The sequence below is a fragment of the Peromyscus californicus genome, unplaced genomic scaffold, assembly GCF_007827085.1.
Source record: "Peromyscus californicus insignis strain IS unplaced genomic scaffold, ASM782708v3 Scaffold_16__1_contigs__length_79575227, whole genome shotgun sequence".
NCBI lineage: Eukaryota > Metazoa > Chordata > Mammalia > Rodentia > Cricetidae > Peromyscus > Peromyscus californicus.
Window position 1 is genome coordinate 27,783,952 of NW_026294458.1, and position 19,319 is coordinate 27,803,270.

The following is a 19,319-nucleotide window of genomic DNA, read 5'->3' on the forward strand; positions in this document are numbered from 1 at the left end:
CTGTGAAAAAGCAAAGCAGAGTTACCTGAGAAGAAGGCTCCTCAATTGAGGAATTTCCATTAAATTGGCCTATAGGCATCTCTATGGGGCATTTTCTTGATTGATGTGGAAGGGCGCAGCCCAGTATGGGTTGTACCACTCCGGGAAGGTGGTCCTGGGTTGTATAAGAATTCCTGCCCTGGCTTCCTTCAGTGATGGACTACAACCTGCAAGACAAATTACCCCTTTTCTCCTCAAGTGGCTTTTGGTTGTGGTATTTATCACAGCAAACTGGTACATTGCAGAAACTTTCAAATTATGCCACTCTGCTGCAAGGCAGCTATGACCTCAACCTAACTCCTAAGGAGGAGATAAAGAACTAAGAAAGGAAAGTTGAAGTGTCCTGCTGGCAGAAATGCTGAGTTCTGTAAGTCTGAGTGTGAACTATGTGATAAAAAAATTAGCCTTTCTAGATTATTTCTTTCACCTCGAAAATATTATAAAATATATCAAACACTCAGAATAGTTTAAAAAATAAAATAACTGTGTAACAGCTTTATCAAATATCGACATTTTCTCATACTTACTTCAAATCATGTACAAGAACGAATTATATGTATATAATTGTGCAATTTTCCTCCTCTATGCCCGGAAGGAATCAGTAGCTGCCATTCAGTGTTTCTCACTTTCCTATGTAATGCTTTGTTAGATATGCACGTACCTATACAGCACTGGATTACAAGCTCGCATTAGACACTATTCTCTGATACTTCCTTTCCTACACAAATGGATGCTTGTAGATTTAGTTCATTCATTCGTTGTAATTGCTATGTAAACATACCATTTTCCTGCTGATAATCATTTACTTTGTTCTCAAATCTTTATTGCTTTAAAAAGATGCAGCACTGAATACTTTTGTACATGTACACTTGAGCATGTCTACTAAATTTCCTCTTGAAAGTAAACCTCCAAGAGAAATTACTGGTAGTGACACTTGTACATCTTCCTCTATAGTAAATATTATCAAATTGTTTTCAAAAACAGTTGCATGCATTTATTTTCCCATTCCTTGTTTATGGAAGTTCCTTCTTATGTGCATTTTAAATTTCTTTGAGCTACTAAGTACTGACAGCTGGTCCCCAACTTACAACAATTCTAGTTATGATTTCCCAGCTTCACAATAGTGCAAAAGTGATATGCCTTCAGTAGAAGCCACACTTTGCATTTTGATCTTTACTGGGCTATCACTATGCAATATACAGCACAACACTCTCTTGAGGCGCTGGTGAGCAGGAAGCCATGCATCTAGGATCCATATTACCGAGAGGGTAAGCAGCCAGTGTTCTACAGTGGACTGCATTGATAGGCCGTGATGTTTGGCGTATGGAATGTATTTTCAGTCCACAGTATTTTCATCTAACAATGGATTGATTGGAATATAAGCCTCAGAGTAAGTTGAGGAATATCAGTATTAAATTTGCTGTCCCTCAACTCTTTATAATTTTATATCCATTGTTGTATCATTATCTTTTCCAATTGCCTATTTCTTGAATATAAAAAAAGGATTGATTTTTACATTGATCTTGTATCTGGCAGCATTGAAGTTCTCTAATGAAATCTAGCCTGTGGTTGCTAGATTCTCTTAGATTTCCTGTGTACTCAAATATGTTGGCTGAAAATAAGATTTGTTTTGGAAATTCTCTCTAGTTTTTGTAACTTTGTATTTTTTTCATCTTATTACATTGTTCAGGGTGTTCAGGAGATGGTAGTATGAAATAGCAATGTAGTTTAATAAAAATTCATCATTATGGGAAGGTTTTGGGGAGAAGGGAAGACAGAAAGGATGTAATTAAATCATAAACTCAAATAAAGAGAAAATTCATTATTAATTTTCTATGATTTTTTTTTTTTTTTTTTTTGGTTTTTCGAGACAGGGTTTCTCTGTGCAGCTTTGCGCCTTTCCTGGATCTCACTCTGTAGTCCAGGCTGGCCTCGAACTCACAGAGATCCACCTGGCTCTGCCTCCCGAGTGCTGGGATTAAAGGCGTGCGCCACCACCGCCCGGCCTATTTTCTATGATTTTTAATAGATACATCATCTCAGCCATTTAGAGTATTACCTTCTATCCACAGATACGATGAGCTTTATTTTTGTTTACTTTTATGAACTAAAAACCACCTTGCATACTCCTATCTCAACATCTGTATCCTTAACATCCCCCAGATGTCAGCATGGCTGATTTCTTCACCTCCTTTCCCTCTTTATTCTAATGTTATATGTAATATGTACAAGCTTTGTATATCAAGCGGCAGCCTTCTATGCCTAAAACATTCTCTGCAAATTTCTTTTCACGTGAATGTTTATCAAAAGTACCTTTTTCTGAATCTAAATTGATCGCTTTCCTTTTTTATTTGGTTGTGTAGACTTTTCCAACATGAAATCATTTTGTATTCTTGAAGCAATTAATACTTTAATCTTGACTGGTAATAAGAGGGAGGGATGGGGGAGAGAGGGAGGGAAGAAGGGAGGGAAAGAAGAAGGGAGAAAGGAAGGAAGGGAGGAAGGAAGGAAGGAAGCAAGGAAGGAAGGAAGGAAGGAAGGAGGGAGGGAGGGAGACACCCTTGGAGAAAAATAAATTTCCATTTGCAAGTGGTCATCAGTTGGCAATAGCTTCTGGGAAGGGATGGGAGCTGTGTCCACTTCTCCTTTCAGCTCTAGGAGCCCATCTGGTGTGTTCCCGTGCAGGCCTGTGCATGCTGCCTCCGTCTCTGTGAGTTCAGATGTGCAAGGGTCCTGTGTTTAGAAGGCTTTGTTTCTTTGGTGTCCTCCATCCCCTCTGGCGTTTACATTTTTTCTGCCTCCTATTCTGCGGGGTTCCCTGAGCCCTGAGGGGAGGGATTTGATGGAGATATCCCATTTAGGTCTGAGTGGTCTAAGGTCTCTTATTCTTTTCATATTGTCTGCCTGTGGGTCTCTGTATTTGTTCCCATCTGCTGCAGGAGGAAGCTTCTCTGATGTCTATGAGTATAGCAGAGTATCATTAGGAGTCATTTTATTGCTACATTCCTTTTGTAGAACAGTAGTATTTGTTTTTTGGTTTTCCCCTGGGTTCCTTGGCTATCTAGTCTCAAGTTCTTAGTCACTCAAGTCATACCAAGTTAGATATGGACTCCATGTCATGGAATGATCCTTAAGTCAAATCAGATATTGGTTGATTACTCCCTCAAGATTTCTGCCACCATTATGCTAGCATATCTTGCAGGCAGGACACCATTGCTGGTTTATAGCTGGGTAGGTATTTACATTTCACCATTGGTAGGGTACAGAGTACCCTTCGGAACCAAGAACACTAGCTAGTAGGGGTGAAGGCTCTATGCAGGCACCAGCTCGACTTCTCCATGTCCATTGACCTGTATAGGTGTTGTCTTCAGCGATGTGGTCTTACCATCAGTTTGTGGAGAACAACTGATAGCCCTTGCAATGGCCTGGGTTCTTTGAGGATTCCCATGGGACCCCTTTGGCCAACAACTCTATACGATGTAACCCATGCCTGATTCTGAAGCTTTATTTGGTGTTGAGAGATGTCCAGTTGGGGCTCTGTCTCCCCTCTGTTATTTGGTCATTTAATTTAGATCGCCTTCATATATGTATATACTTTAGGAAGCATCTACTGTATTAGGTTTTCATATGACCCCCCCAAATGGCCCTTAATTTTAGCTGTCCCTTTCTGAGATCTTCCCTCCCTCACCCCCTCTTCCCTCTCCATTGCCATTTGATTCTCCCACTCCAGCCCTACCCCATCCATCCATAACTATCTATTTTATTTCCCTTTCCTGGGGAGATCTGGTCCTCCTTCCTAGTTCCATACACCTAACCACTGTGGTTCTAGAGACTGTAGCTTGCTTATCTTTGACTTAATAGCTAACATCCACATATGAGCAAATACATACCGTATTCGTCTTTCTGGGCCTAGGTTACCTCACTCAGGATGATTTTTTTTCTAGTTCCATCCATTTACCTGCTAATTTCATGATTTCATTTTTTTTAAACAAATAGTATTACACTGTGTAAATGTACCACATTGCCTTTATCTATTCACCCATTTGTAGACTCTAGGTTGTTTCTAGTTTCTGGCTATTATGAAAATAGCAGCAGTGAACATGGTTAAGCATATATATGTCTCTGTAGCAGGATGAAGCATCCTTTGTGTATATTCCCGGGTGATACAACCAATCTTGAGGTAGATCGATTCCCATCTTCCTGGGAACTGCCACGCCGGTTTCCATAGAGGCTGTATGAGTTTATGCTCCCACCAACAATGGATGGGTGTTCCCTTGTTCCACATCCTCACCAGCACAAGCTGTCACTCTTGTTATTGATCATGGCCACTCTGACGGGTATAAGATGAAATCTCAAGTAGTTCTGACTTGCATTTCCCTGATGGCTAAGGATGTTGAACACTTTGTTAAGTGTTTCTCAACCATTTGAGTTTCCTCTATTGAGGCGTGCACCACCACCACCCGGCAAGTTTCTGCTATTGAGAATTCTCTGTTTAGATCTGTACCTCATTTTTAATTGGGTTATTTGTTTCCTTGATATCTAATTTTTTAAAATTCTTTATACATTTTGGATATTAGCCCTCTGTCAGATGTGTAGTCAGTAAAAATCTTTCCCCATTCTGTAATCACTCATTTTGTCTGAATGATGGTGTCCTTTGCCATGCAGAAGCTTTCTAATTTCATGAGGTCCTGTTTATTAAGTGTTGATCTTAGTGCATGTGCTAACGGTGTTCTGTTCAGAAAGCCTTCTCCTGTGTCAACAAGTTCAAGGCTATTTCACACTTCCTCTTCTAACAAGTCTAGTGTATCTGGTCTTATGTTGAGGTCTTTGATCCACTTGGAGTTTATTTTATGAATGATGATAAGCATATTTTGATTCTTTTACATGCAGCCACCCAGTTTGACCAGCACCATCTGTAAAAGATGCTGTCTTTATTCCAGTATATATTCTGGCTTCCTTATTAAGAATCAGGTGTTCATAGGTGTGTGGATTTATGTCTGGATCTCCAGTTTGATTCCATTGATCAACCCGTCTGTTTTTGTGCCAATACTATGCTGTTTTTACTACTAGAGTTCCATTGTACACCTTGAAATCAGGGATGGGGATACCTCCAGCAGTTCTTTGACTGTTCAGGACTGTTTAGCTATCCTGGGCTTTTTGTGTTTTCATATGAAGCTGAAAATTGTCCTTTCAAGATTTGTGAAGAACTGTACTGGCATTTTGATGGAGATTACGTTGAATCTGTAGATCGTCTTGGTTGGATAGCCATTTTGACGAAATTAATCCTATTGATCCATGAGCATGGGAGATCTTTCTATCTCCTGATATCTTCTTCAATTTCTTTCTTCAGTATCTTAAAGTTTGTTTTGATTATACAAGTCTTTCATTTGCTTGGTTAGAGTTAACCCAAGATATTTTTATATTTTTGGAGGCTATTGTGAAAAATCACATGTGACATCAACTTGCCTGGAACAGAAGTGGCTGGATCCATAAATCGGTGAATGCCCTCAAGTGATAATTTTAATAATTGGAGACTGAAAATGGGCTAGTATAAAAGTGAGAGTCTCTTAGGATCAGTCCTTCGGTGTTTGAGGTGAGGCTGGGGACTAATCCAGAAGCTTCTCGTGGTAAAGAACCAGGAAAATGTCCTTTTCTCAGAAGGAGGGGAAATGTAACCATCTTACTTATTCAAAGGGTTCTCCATTGCAAAGGGTTCTCTACTGCACACTTCACCTTGGGAAGGACTATTACCCAGATCCAATTTTGTATTTCCCTTCTGTCTGATCTAAGAGCAAGTGAGGGTAAGAAGACAAGAAACACTTGGGAAAGTTATGATTCAGAAACAGTCACACTGAAAGGCTGAGATTTAACAATAATGCTATAGAACACCCCCAGACATACACACGCGCACACACGCTTAAACACCACATTAATGGGACTCCAGTATAATTATTGTGGGTTATGGTAGAAAGATTCAGACTCCACTCAACAAGAAAATTTTAAGAAAATCCCAAACACTGCTGGCACTGCAGGAATATGAAGACTCCAACAGTGAGGATTAGGACTCAACTACCAGATTAGGATACAATTTCACAATAAACACAAGATACATCATGTTCAACTTCCAACAAAGGTCATAAGACACACTACAATGCAAGGGAAATAAACAGTCTAAAGTGTCAAAGCAAAGAGAACACAGGTTCTGTGAAAAGTGCGTACTAGTCAAGAACAGATGAACCGTGTAGTAAGAGAGACAGAAGGGGAGGAAACGCCGGAAATAAAAATCACCACACAGAAATGAAGAATGCTTTTGTGATGGGTTCATCAGTGGGCTGGACACAGCCAGAGAAAGAATCATGGAGGCTGAAGATGTCAGTAAAAGTATCAAGCTGGAACACAAAGAGAAAAGGAAATCTTAGAAGAGAAAGCAGAGGGGCTGGAAAATGGCTCAGCGGTTAGGAGTTCTCTCTGTCCTTGTAGAGGTTCTTGGTTCAGTGCCAAGCGCCAACACAGTGGTTCACAACTATCTGTAACTCTCATTCCAGGTGATAAGACACCCTCCTCTGGCCTCCACGGACACTAGGGAAGCGCATGGTGCACACACATATTTACAAACACTCATACATAAAATAAAAGAAAGTAGAACAGAACAGCTACAAAGTATAGGACAAAAATTGGTTAAAAAAAAAAAGCTGTTACTGTGACTGACTGGAATACAGAAGGGAAAAGAAGAGAAAACAGGGCAGAGATACTTGAAGTAATAATGACCAAGAGTTTTCCAAAGCTATGACAGCAACTAAACCAGAGATCCAGGAAGTTAAAAGAACACCAAGCATCCTTATTATCTGTATCGAGAAATACATTAATTCTATAAATATACATATATAAAATACCAAAAATACCATAGGTGGGCATATTGTTCAAACTGAAGAAAATCAAAGAAATAGAAAAGAGGGAGAACCTTCCATAGAGAAGACAAAGATATGTATGAATTACATCAAACTTCTCTCCAGGAGCTGCACAAACAAGCAGAAAAAAAAGTGAAATATTTAAAGTACTGAAGTAAATACCACTCACCCTTATCTGAATTAAATATTCATGATAATAAGCAACCCTTAAAAATCAGAAGCAAAATGAAATGAATGAGTCTTGTGAATAGAGTTGATGGCTTAATCACACAGCAAGAAATCATTTCAAGTGATATTAAAAACACAGTAATTTCCACATCATCTCTGAGATATGCACATCTTCCCCCCCCCCCAAAAATGAAGGATTATAAAGAACCACCAAACTGTTATGAGATACCGCATCATTACTCACAAAATTGGCTTTGTTATTGGAACGCTACTACATATGTCTTCGTGGATGGGAGAAACAAAATAAGCGATGATGCTGATGTCCTTAGGAAGGAAGGATTTCAGTTAAAATAAGATACAATTGTGAAACTAAAAAAGTCACTTAAAAAAACCTCCGTCTAAACTCTATCTTGAATTACAATGCATTTTCTTTTTTCAGCTTGTGCAATTTTTTTTGTCCTGTCCATTAAAAAGAAAAAAAGGAAGAACGAGGAAAAATCTGGAAGCAATGACAATAAATACAGTAATAAGCACTCTCAGAACCAAGCATGCCGTCTCTAAAAGACATTTCCCAATTTAAAAAAAAAAATATGAGAATTTCTTAGGAAAATGGTTGGTTCCAGATTGGAGACAGAGATATAAAATATGACCCTGGAGCACAGTATTCTAAAAAGAAAGCTACAACAAAACCCATTGGGATTATCTGAAAGGGACTCAGAAGTCAGCAATGGGATCCATCATTAGACAAAGTTACACAACATGAGGATCACGAAGGATAATGCAAATGGTTTTTAAATGCCAAGTAGGGGGCCGGAGGGATGGCACAACCACTGTTAAGAGTATTTACTGCTCTTGCGGAAGACCCAAGTTCAGTTCCCATCGCCCACGGCATTAAGCAGCTTGTAATGGCCAGGAATTCCAGCTCCAGGGGATCTGATGCCCTCCTCTGGCCTCCATAGGTACTGCACTTACATCCATTCAACCGCCCCCCCCCCCACCTGTAATTTAAAATTAAAATAAAAACCCTTAAAATGCCAAATGGCTTAAAATACTTAAAATGCAATGTATAAACTCGGTTACTTTTAGAGGATGCTAAAGAACCAATTTATTCCTTGGAAAACCGGTAAATATAAGAATCAAGCATCCATCCTATACAAGTTGAACTTCAGTATACAAAGATCATGGACAAGGGGATGCTCTTCTTGCCTTCAGAAATATCCCAACTAAAAAAATTCAGAAGGAAGAATATGCAATCACCCAGAAGACCCACCAGAGTCATTTCCAGCTGGTGTGACAGACCGTGGCTTGAACATTCCTTTCCGACGCTTCTGAAAGTTAGGAGAGCCAAGATCAAGGCCAGGAAGTCTGCAAACTCCGTGTCTGAGGAGTGTACTCGCACTGTTTTGCGAAGTCACTGCATTAGTTACTTCTCCTCCTCTTGTTTATTTATGAATACTTATTTATTTATTTATGCATATGCATGCTTTGCCTAAATGTATGGATGTGCACCACATCCATGGTGGTGCCCACAAGGGTCAGAAGAGAGCAGTAGATCCCCTGGAACTCGTCATAAAATGAGGGGAGCCACCAGGTGGGTTCTGGGAACTGAACCAGACCCTCACAAGGGCAACAAGTGCTCTTCACTGCTAAACTTTCTCTTCAGCCCCCCTTAACTTTTCTTCTTGCTGTGATAAAATACTCAACAAAAGCACGTTTTTTTTTTGTTTTTGTTTTTGTTTTTAAAGCAGTTTTTCTTTTTAGGAAGGAAGGGTTCATTTTGAAAAGCACAGCCCATCACGGTGAGGAAGTCATGGCAGCAGGAACGAACGATAGCTGGAGACATTGCATCCAAAATCAGCTGGAGACGAATGCTGTCCCTTGCTCTCTTTCTCTTTTTCATTCAGTGAAGGGTCCTGGACCCTGGGAAGGTGCTGTACACATTTAGGGTGATCTTTCTGACTCAGTTAACCCTATCTAGAAACTGTCTCAGGGATAGACCTAGGGAGAAGCTTGTTTCCACGGTAACTATAACGCCTATCAAGTTGACAATCAAGATTAAACATTGCAGCTACCTTCTTGCTAGACCCTCCTAAGAGAGAGGGCGAAGAGCCAGCACCGTGCTCGCTTATAACCACATCAGTTCCATCAGGAGGGCTCCATCCTCACAAACTCACTGGTATCCACTTACCCTCTGAAGGTCCCACCCCTTAATACCACAGTATTGGTACTAGAGTTTTGTTTTCATTCCCATTACCCTCTCATCCCGCAACCACTACTGCTGAACCTTTTCTTCTTTCTAACAAGTCCCTTCTTATTTTCATGGGTTTTTGTTGTTGTTGTTGTTTGTTTGAGTTTATTAAGGGTTGTGTGCATGACTATAAGTGGGAGTTAGTCACCTGAGTGTGGGCAACTTATCAATGGCTATGCTCCCGAGGGAAATGGCCAACACCCATTAAGTTCCAATAGGACCTCAGGGAATAGGACCTCATGAGCCCCTCCCCTACCAACGAGAGAATGCCGTTTTGTGCAAGTAGCTATGAACTCGGGAGTACAACAGCCGTCTCACGTTCAGAAGACAGCATTTCATACCAGTCCTCCCCATCTTCTACCTCTTTCTTGTATTCTTTTCTCTCCCTCCTTCACAATGTTTCCTGGGGCCGTACAGACGTCCAGTTCAGAGATGAACATTCAATTAGCCGCTTATTCTCATCACTTTGACCAGTGATGAGTCTCTGCAGTAACCATTGCCCACTATGAGCAGAAGTTTCTCTAACCAAGGTTGAGAGCAACATTAATACATGGGTATAAGCGTAAATATTTAGAAAACAGTTTGAAAATATGCCCATTTGGCAAAAACAACAGTAGTTAGCTTCCCCTGGGGCCTGTGACCTCCCTAACCACGTACTTTTGATCAGTTTTGCAGTAGCAGACGTGAGTTCCCACCTGCAGAATGGCCTCAAATCCAATCTGAAAGCAGTTGGTTGGTTACTACCATAACAATCACGCCACGGTTGCACCAGTAGACGCTTCTTGCCTGGCAGGTTGGTGTTATACTTTTCAGAGTTCCCAGCTGGGTGAGACTACTGATGATTTCTCTATCGGTTACTATGAAAACTAGCCAGCAAGGAGGAAGCTTTCAGCTCAGTTCCAGCTTGATTTCTCTATATCCTACTATTGAAGCGTGTGGTGTCTCTTGCAAAGCCTTTACATCACCTCTGGTGGGCAATCAAGAGCAACAGCAATTAGGCTGATGTATAATGAAATCTTTCTTTTTAATCACCACTTAGCTGTGATATCAAAAGCAAAAACCCTGACATTGTCACCTTTGAATTTTACCCATTCAGAAAATACACAGTAAGAGGCAAATGTCTGTGGAATATAAGTCGACAAATGTTATTGAGAAGGTTAACAGCATCAAATGACAACTTTTAAAAATCATTTTTATCTCCAAATGAACACTCTAAATATGACTTCTTAGCTAGCATCTTGTTCTTGACTTAGAAAAAGTCAGACCAAAGGCAAAACAAATGAACATACAAAAACAATAAATTAGGAGCTGGAGACATGGCTCAGTGGTTAAGAGCATTGTTCCATTCTTCCAGAGGATCCTGGTTCAATTCCCAGCACCAACCTGATGCTCACAATTATCTGTAACTACAGTTCTAGTGGATATGAGTCCTTCCTTCTTCTTACTTCTACAGGCCCAGACATAAACATGGTGCACAGGCACATATGTGTGCAAAACACATAAACATTGAAATAAATTATATTAGATTATCTCTAATCTATGCCTGTGTCTTTGAAAATTTTATTCACAGTACTAATTAGCTTAACCCTCCTTGGACATAGACTTGTAAAAAATTGTTTTGTTCGGTGTTTGGGATTGAACCCAAGGCCTTGTCATTGTTGTATATATACCCTATCACTGAGCTAAAATTTCCAGTCTGAGACAGATCATCTATCTATCTATCTATCTATCTATCTATCTATCTATCTATCTATCTATCCATCCATCCATCCACCCACATATATACACATATATATACATATCTGTGAGTGTGTCTGTATGTGTCTGTGTGTGTGTCTGTGTGTGTGTGTGCAGGCATGTGCATTCCACAGTGCATGTGTGGAGGTCAGAGGACGCCTTTTGGGAGTCTGTTCTCACCTCCTACCTTGTTGAGGCCGAGTCTCTCCTTATTTCCACTGTGGAGCACACTGGCTACTTGGCCCGGGAGCTTCTTACTGATTCTCGTCTTTGCGCCCATCTCACAGTAGAAGTGTTGGGGCTGTAGATGAGCACCGTGGCCTCTGGCTTTTTAACACAGGTTCCGTGGATTAAACTCAGGTCTTTAGGGTTGGGCATCAAGTATTTTTTTATTCATCGATCTGTCTCCCTGGCCCTAGATATATTTTAAAGATTTCTATTGGCACATATTAATCATGTGTGATGAGTGGTTTCATTATGGCATTTTTGCACATACACAATGTGTTTTTATCCTATTTTCTCCCATTACCCTCCCTTGTCCTCTATGGCTCCTCCTGAGTGCCTCTCTCTCCCCAACAACTGCCTCTTCTTCTCATTCTTTAGAATGCCTACAGTGCAATTCTTTCCAATCCCTGAGTGTGAATAGATAGAGATAGCTAAACAACGCCAAGAGAAACATTTTTATTTTCTTTATCTATAGATAATTAGCAACCAGACATGCCGTTTGTAGTTAGGATAGGATTTTCTAGGTTAGATGAATGAACTGAAGTCTTCTAACAGAATACGTGTAATTTTAGAGTTGACTCGTGGTCTGTAAACTCTACAAGGCAAATGCGTCCCGTACAGTTTTTGTAATTTAATCCCCAAGTGTCTAGACAACGCTGACACTTCGTTGGAAGTCGTCAAGGCTTGAATATGAAAATGCCATTCCTCACCCCATCAGGCTCAGACAGTTGAATCCCTGGTCACCAGCGGGGGGGCGCTATTTTGAGAGGTTGTGGAAATTCTGGGAGGGTGGACCTAGCTGGGAGTCACTGGATGTAGGCCTTTGAAGGGAACACTTGGCTCCTGGTTCTTGCCTGGCACTCTGGTTCCTGTCTACCATGAGGTAAGGCAGAGAAGCTCCACCGCAAGAGACTGTTGCATGATATCCTGCCTCTCAACACTCTTAGAAACATGAAATCAAGTGACCGAGAATGGAATCCTCTCAAATCTTTGTTTGTTTGTTTTCGAGACAGGGTTTCTCTGTGTAGCTTTGCGCCTTTCCTGGAACTCACTCTGTAGCCCAGGCTGGCCTCGAACTCACAGAGATCTGCCTGCCTCTGCCTCCCGAGTGCTGGGATTAAAGACGTGCACCACCACCGCCCGGCCAATCCTCTCAAATCTTGAACCAAAAACATCTCTTGGCGTTTACATTGTCTCTGTCAGGCCTTTGGGTCCCAGTGATGCAAAAGCTGATCCAAAAGTGACTGCATTTCTCATGGCTGGACAAACGAAAGAATGAGAGATGTCCGAGAGGATTACAAGGGGCGTATGAGTAAGCAATAAAGCCGTGCAAAGGTAGTGGGACCTCCCTGATCAAAATGCTGCTTTTTATGACTGATTGGCTGCGACGACTTCAAAAGACCATCAAGACTCCGAGAAAAATTTAAAATAATAATAATAATAATAAATAAAAAGGTTCATCTGATGGGATCCTAGAGGGTGAACTCTGATGTGCACTCCTTCCTGTCTCATGATAAAACTCATAAAAAGTATGAAGAGTTAACCCTAGGAGCGGGGAGGGGCTGGGCCAGGGAAGAGTTTGTGAGTGGTATAATGCACAGGAAAGGGATTGGTCTACATGATCTTTTTGGGCTGGATTTTGAGGGACATGTCTTGTCAAATCCCATGATGCCCATAGCCTTAATAATGAGACTTCCTCACATGGATCTACAACAGAACAACAGTCCCTGCATTTAAAAATCCCTGTTCTCCTGGGACTTGGACAGGCTAAAAAACTGCTCAAGTGTGGACAGGCGTGCGTGTAAGCCACCTAGTGTGTGACAAAGGGGTTTAAAGAGCCTGGGCTGTATGGGGACAGAAGAAACGAGATGTGAGGAAGAGCCGAGGCTGAGAAGAAACCCCAGGCTCTCCTTCTGTCCTTGTCCCTCATTTCCTGTTGGACCCTGGGTTAGTCACACTCTGGGCCTCCTTCTGCCTCAGTAAAATGAGGGGATCATTCCTTCTGCCTCTAAAAATCACATTCCGTGTGTCACCAAAGAAGTCTTATTCTGACAAGGAGGCAAACTTGTTTTTTCCCCCTTTCTACAATTTAAATGTCCCCCCCCCCCGCCTTTCATTTATATGTAAATATATGAGCTTTTGACGAAAATAAAATTATCATCTCTGGGTCATTTGACATCCTTTCATTATCAAAATGCAGTCCAGGTGTCTGAGACTAAAAAGGGCAGAGGGGACAGCTGCTAAATCATCCTGACCTCTCCACTATCTCTGGCCTTTGTTCTTTAAAGAGAGAGTGTGTTCTGTCTATAAAACAAAACACAGTTTAGGGATGCCAAAGAATGAAATGAGAAAAACCTGAGCCTCTGCAACATTACAGTGTTGAGTTCAAATTCTGAATCCCGCGCTGGGCGGTGGTGGTGCGCGCCTTTAATCCCAGCATTTGGGAGGCAGAGGCAGGCGGATCTCTGTGAGTTCGAGGCCAGCCTGGGCTACAGAGTGAATTCCAGGAAAGGCGCAAAGCTACACAGAGAAACCCTGTCTTGAAAAACCAAAAAAAAAAAAAATTCTGAATCCCAATTTGTATCTCGGAGCAAGTCACTAAGGCTCTGTGAGTGCCAGCTCCTCCTCCATGCCTTGGAAAAGATGCTACTAAGCTAGCCCAGTGGTTCTCAACCTTCCTCATGCTGCCGCCCTTCCCTACAGTTCTGCATGTTGTGGTGACCTCCCAACCGTAAAATTATTTTCATTACTACTTCATGACTGTAATATGCTACTGTTGTGAATCGTAATGGAAATCTCTGTGTTTTTTTCGACGGTCTTAAGGACCGCCTGCGAAAGGGGTCACAACCCACAGGTCGAGAACCACTGTTCTAGATGGTTGCCGTGAGGAATAAAGGAGACAGTGTGCTAATGTTTAGGAAGTATGGAAGCGGTTATAATGAAAGGGAAATGCAGCAAGCAATGAATCAACAGTGGAGCACATCCTATAGACAGGAGGAAAAGAGAAAATCAGCCAGATGTTTCCTGTTTATTTCAGTGGACGGTGTATTACAAAGTGTAAGCATTTTGGAGGTGGGGAGCTGGAAAGTAGGGCTGCCATGAAACTATCCAGGAATTCTTTCCTCATAAAGCTGGCAGTCATCTTGGGAGGCCAGGCACAGAACTAAGAAGCTGTGAACTTGTGGCATGTGGCATATATGACATGTGGCTAGTGCCTGTACCACACAAGGAAAGTCAGAAGAGAAGCCTCCCCTTTCTGAGAGTCTGGGCTCCCCGAAAAGCAGGGTTCTGTGGGAGGTTTGGTTCTTAGGCTGGGCACTGAAGAATGGGAAGGAGCAGGGTAAGGAAGAGGGAGAGAAGGAAAGCCCATGGCACCTGGGTGAAGCCAGATTATGGGAGGCTCAGAAATTCAGCTTCCTATCTTAACTCTGGTCTGGATGGTACTGGGAGCCATTGAATGCTTTTAGTGTGGGACATCCCAGTGAAGGTAATTGTGGAAGGGTAGGCTAGTGGTGACTAGTAAAACCACAAGGGAGAGGGAATGGAGACAGGAAGGAAGATGATGAGGGCAGATGGATGGAATCCTAATGATGTTTCCTCTCATAACACACCCTGATTAAAAAAGCCACTTAAGGGAGAAAGGTTTTCTTTAGTTCAAGGTTATAGTTTCATAGTTCAAGGTTATAGTCCCTCATGGTGGAGAACTCATAGCATCAGGAGTAAAATCAGCTGGCCACGCTGCATCCAGTCAAGCTGTCAAGAGCTATGAATGCTTGTGCTTTCTTCATTTTCTCCTTTTTTTATACAGCCAAGGCTCTCAGCCCAGGGAATAGTGCCACCCACAGTGGGCAGGTCTTCCCATCTCAACTAATCTAATCATGATAATCCACCACAGGCATGCCCAGAAGCCCATCTCCCAGCTGATCCCAGTTCTCACGAACTAACCATTGAGATTAGCACTCACAGAGGGGGTGACCTTCTTGGTACACCTGAACTCTGAGCTCATCATTAAAAGCACATCCTCTTCCTGCAATGTCTTGCACCTTTCCCTTCTGAATATTGCACTATTCATCTAAGGGATCATTTTTCCATCTGGATTTGACTAGGAGACAGGAACTATGCACATGGGCAAGGAGCTGAAGTGGAGAACTTGTATGAGTGAAGAAAAACAGACACTAAGTCTGGCTTTGGGCATACTGGATCTGTGGAATCGCGGCTGCATATTCACGTGCAAAAATAAAGTGGAGCTGATCGTTTTCTACAGGACTGGAAAAGACTTTTTAAAAAAACAACATGAAACTGGAGAGTCTAACCAAAATCAGATAAAGAATTTAGTGAAAGACAAAAAAAATTGAGCACGCTGCTGCTCTCTTCTTGTTTGGTGTCTAATTACTATGTGGGAACGGAGTTTATTTGCATCGTTTGTATTTTCTTCAGCTGGCATCATGGGGAACAATAAATGGAATTGTGATGGAAATGTTATTTAAGTTTGCTAAATGAAAATAAAAATAAATGAGTAGGGAATAGAAAATGCTAGGAAATATGGGTAAATATTTTAGCTTTGGTGAGGGGGGGATGTGATTTGCAAAACTCTTATCTATCATGTAACTGGAGTCTGTGAAAGGATTTATGGCCAACATGAATGAAGCAGGGAGAATTCTAAGACAGTATTTTAATTATTTGGAAGGAAAACGGGTCCTCAGAGGAGAGACCACCTTCCTATCCACCCATAAAAGCTAAAGGAAAGCTGCACCAGACCACCAAGCTTGCAGTTCGTAGACTTGGGGACTAAGGTCTGCTGGATTCCTTCACAGAGGCGTCCAGAAGATGCTAGCCCGGCTTCTCGATTATTGGAGTAGCCCTCACCCTTCACCTTTGATTTTATTTTTCCCTCCCTTTCCTTCTTTTATCTCCTGCTCTCATGCTTTTTTTTTTTTTTTTGATAGCAACTATAAAGCCATGGTTATGAAATGGCTATAAAACTTTATTTGAAGCAGAGATGATTATGTGGCTTGGGAGGGAAGAGGGGAACGGACTAAATATAAAGAAATGACTCTAAGCTGTTCAAAAAGAGAAAACCGTTAATAGCAACATCTTGATTCTGTTAAGAGATGAGCCGAAGCCATCCGAAGCAGGCAGGGAACAAAGTGATAATAAGAGAAAATGCGTTTCACAGAGAAAGGAGCAGGCAGCAGGGGGGAAGGCTCAGGCAAAGAGGCGAGCGTTTGGAAGAGGGTGCAGAAAGGATCGTTAATCCCTCTGAATCATACTGGCGGGAGCACGGGGGCCATTTGAACTCCTTGGCAACTTCAGCCGGGCCTCAAAAGTGGATTGTGAAGAAGAAGAACAAAAGAAAAGTTCACTCTGCGTTCCTCTTGCCAGAGCAGGGGAAATTGCTTTGAGGTCAGCTCTAAAAGGTGGTAATGATAGGAAGTGGAACTGAGTAACAGAAAAAAATAATAATAATAATAATAATGTTCCAAGTCACTGGGAGCTTGCCTATCATAAAGTGAGATAAAACTACCACTGTGTTCAGGTCCTAGCATGGAAGTCACTCCTAGCCTGGTGGGCTGAACTCTCAAGATAAGGCCTTGACTGTTCTGAGGATGTTTGCTCACTTGACAAGCAGTAATTGGTTCTCAATGTGCCTACCAGGGCACATTGTGATGCCGGAAGGTGTAGCTGGATGCCTAATGTTCTTGGACCAGCTGGTTTTGTAAGTTCAGAAAGGATCGTTGGAAAAATTGAGTCCTAGGAAATGGATGCTGACTCTGGAAGGGCACAGGCCCAACCAAAAACAGGAGTTTTAACGCAAGAAAGCCAACATGGTAACTAGAAAGAACGTGCGCATGCTCCTCACGAATCACCCCTATCGTCATATGTTGAAGTCCCAGCTGCAAGTGAGGCTGGAATGTTGGAAGGTAATTTAGGTCACTAGGACCTGAGGGTGCAGTCTCAATGAATGGGATTAGTGCTCTTATAAAAAAGACCCTAGAGAGTATTCTAGTGTTCCCTCCATTATATGGAGAGTAAGACAATCCCAGAGAAGAATCCTCACCAGAACCCAACTATGTCGCATACTGATTTCAAAACTTCTGGCCTCCGGACCATGAGAAAGAAACTTGTTTGTAAGTGACTCAGTCTCTGGTTCTTTGTTACAGACTAAGATGCCCTTAAAAGGAAAAAGCATCAGCTGCTGGACTTTCATTCCTAAGACCTAAAACTTCCCATCCACAAAATTGGTTGAGTAAGGAGATTCGTACCTTTCTGGGGACGGGGCAATGGAGATCATTGCCTGAGGACCCCACACAGGTGCCCTTCTGCACTCTGAGAAGACAGGGTTTCATGTCCTCCAGACTGGCCTAGAACTCATTATGCAGCTGAAGATGGCCTTGAACTGCTGATACTCCTGTCTTCTCCTTTCAAGTACTGGACTTACATACAGATGTGTGCCACCATGCCCTGTTTTATGTAGTGCTGGGGTCAGGGCCTCTGCATGTCAGGCAAGCACTCTATCAAGTGAGCTACATCTCCAGCCCCTCACAAAAGGGGTTAATCTCTTTTTTAAAGCACGTGTGTGTGTGTGTGTGTGTGTGTGTGTGTGTGTGTGTGTGTGTGTTTTGTGCATTGTTGGGTAGGGGAATGATAGTGTGTGGAGGTCAGAGGGCAACTTTGTGGCATCAGTTTTCTCCTTCCATCTTTACACGAGTTCTGGGGATTGAATTCAGGTTGCCAAGCTTTGTGCAGCAAGTGCAACCACAAAGCCATCTTGTCAGACCCACGCACATCATGCATGCACACCCACAAGTGTGCACATGCCTACACACACACACACACACACACACACACACACACACACACACACACACACCCATGCATGTACAGATACCAAAGCCACCTTGGTAGATTTTAAGCCACAGCTTGCAAATTAGGCACTCCTAAATTAAGTTCAGAGAGCAAACAATTTTTTTAATTGCTGAAACATTTTAAAAGTGTGAGGACCCAGATTTTTGGCTTCTCTTGAAAGACTGGGATATGTGGCAGCGCTGGCCTCTGCAGCAATTAGCACGAAGTGGGTAGCAGCTGCGTTGCTTAGATGGCCACCTGCTCTCCAGCTTGGTCACCTCTACCACTCTCGTTTGGGTGAGCACATAACTTGCCCAAATTAGGGTACTTTTGAGGGTGAAGGAGGTGCCATTAGTAATTACCTGAACCACAGGCATAAACCAGGACTGTTACATCCAGCAAGGACGTATTCCTTCCCTGACCCATTGCTTGTTTAAAGCGTGCTTCATCTTTCTGTGTGCCCCGTTATCTGGGATTCTTTGTACTTTGTCTTCTAAAATCTGGTGAACTCGGGAAGAAGAGACGGAAGTATAAAATGGGTAAGTGAAGGCTGAAAAGAAATCAAAGATACTCCAAGCAATATTTCAAATAAGCTGCAGGGCTGGTGAGATGGCTCAGGGGCTACAGAGGCTTGCTACCAAACTTGAGGGTCTGAGTTCGAGCCCCGGAACTCATGTGGTGGAAGGAGAGAGCCAGCTCCCACAAGTTGTCCTCTGATCTGCACACTCACGCTGTGTGGGTGTGTGTATGTGCAACACACACACTGAAAATAAAAAAAATAAATAAAACGAACATCAAGTCCAGCGAACCTACACAGCCTAGCCTTCCTCGCTCAGAGCTGCTCCATGTGTCAAGTGTGACCTTCTAGGCTCCCTGTGTGTAGGTCAGGGACACACACACACACACGCGTGCACAAACACACACACACACACACACACACACACACACAGCACTGCCAGTTTTAATAAGCTGAAAGCCTATAGTGACAAGCACGACTAATCAAACTGCAGAGAACAGCCTGTTTCTAATCAGGGAGGCACAGGATGGTCACTTCACTGTATTTCTGCGTTAGCTTCATGCTGCCTCCATGGGGGGAAAAGAAATCCCAGATAAGACCGTTGCTTCACATTCTAGCCTAGACCCTTTGA

General features: G+C 42.3%; 1 protein-coding gene across 2 annotated transcripts in view; it reads right to left on the minus strand.

Moving 5' to 3' along the window:
* The window catches only part of Qtrt2 (queuine tRNA-ribosyltransferase accessory subunit 2), a 55,826-nt gene that overhangs the window by 7,103 nt on the left and 29,404 nt on the right, over positions 1–19,319 (minus strand). For both annotated transcript variants that reach the window (XR_008218828.1, XR_008218827.1), the window contains exon 10: positions 26–206. The gene's annotated coding sequence lies outside the window, so the exon portion shown is untranslated. The remainder of the gene's footprint in view (positions 1–25; positions 207–19,319) is intronic.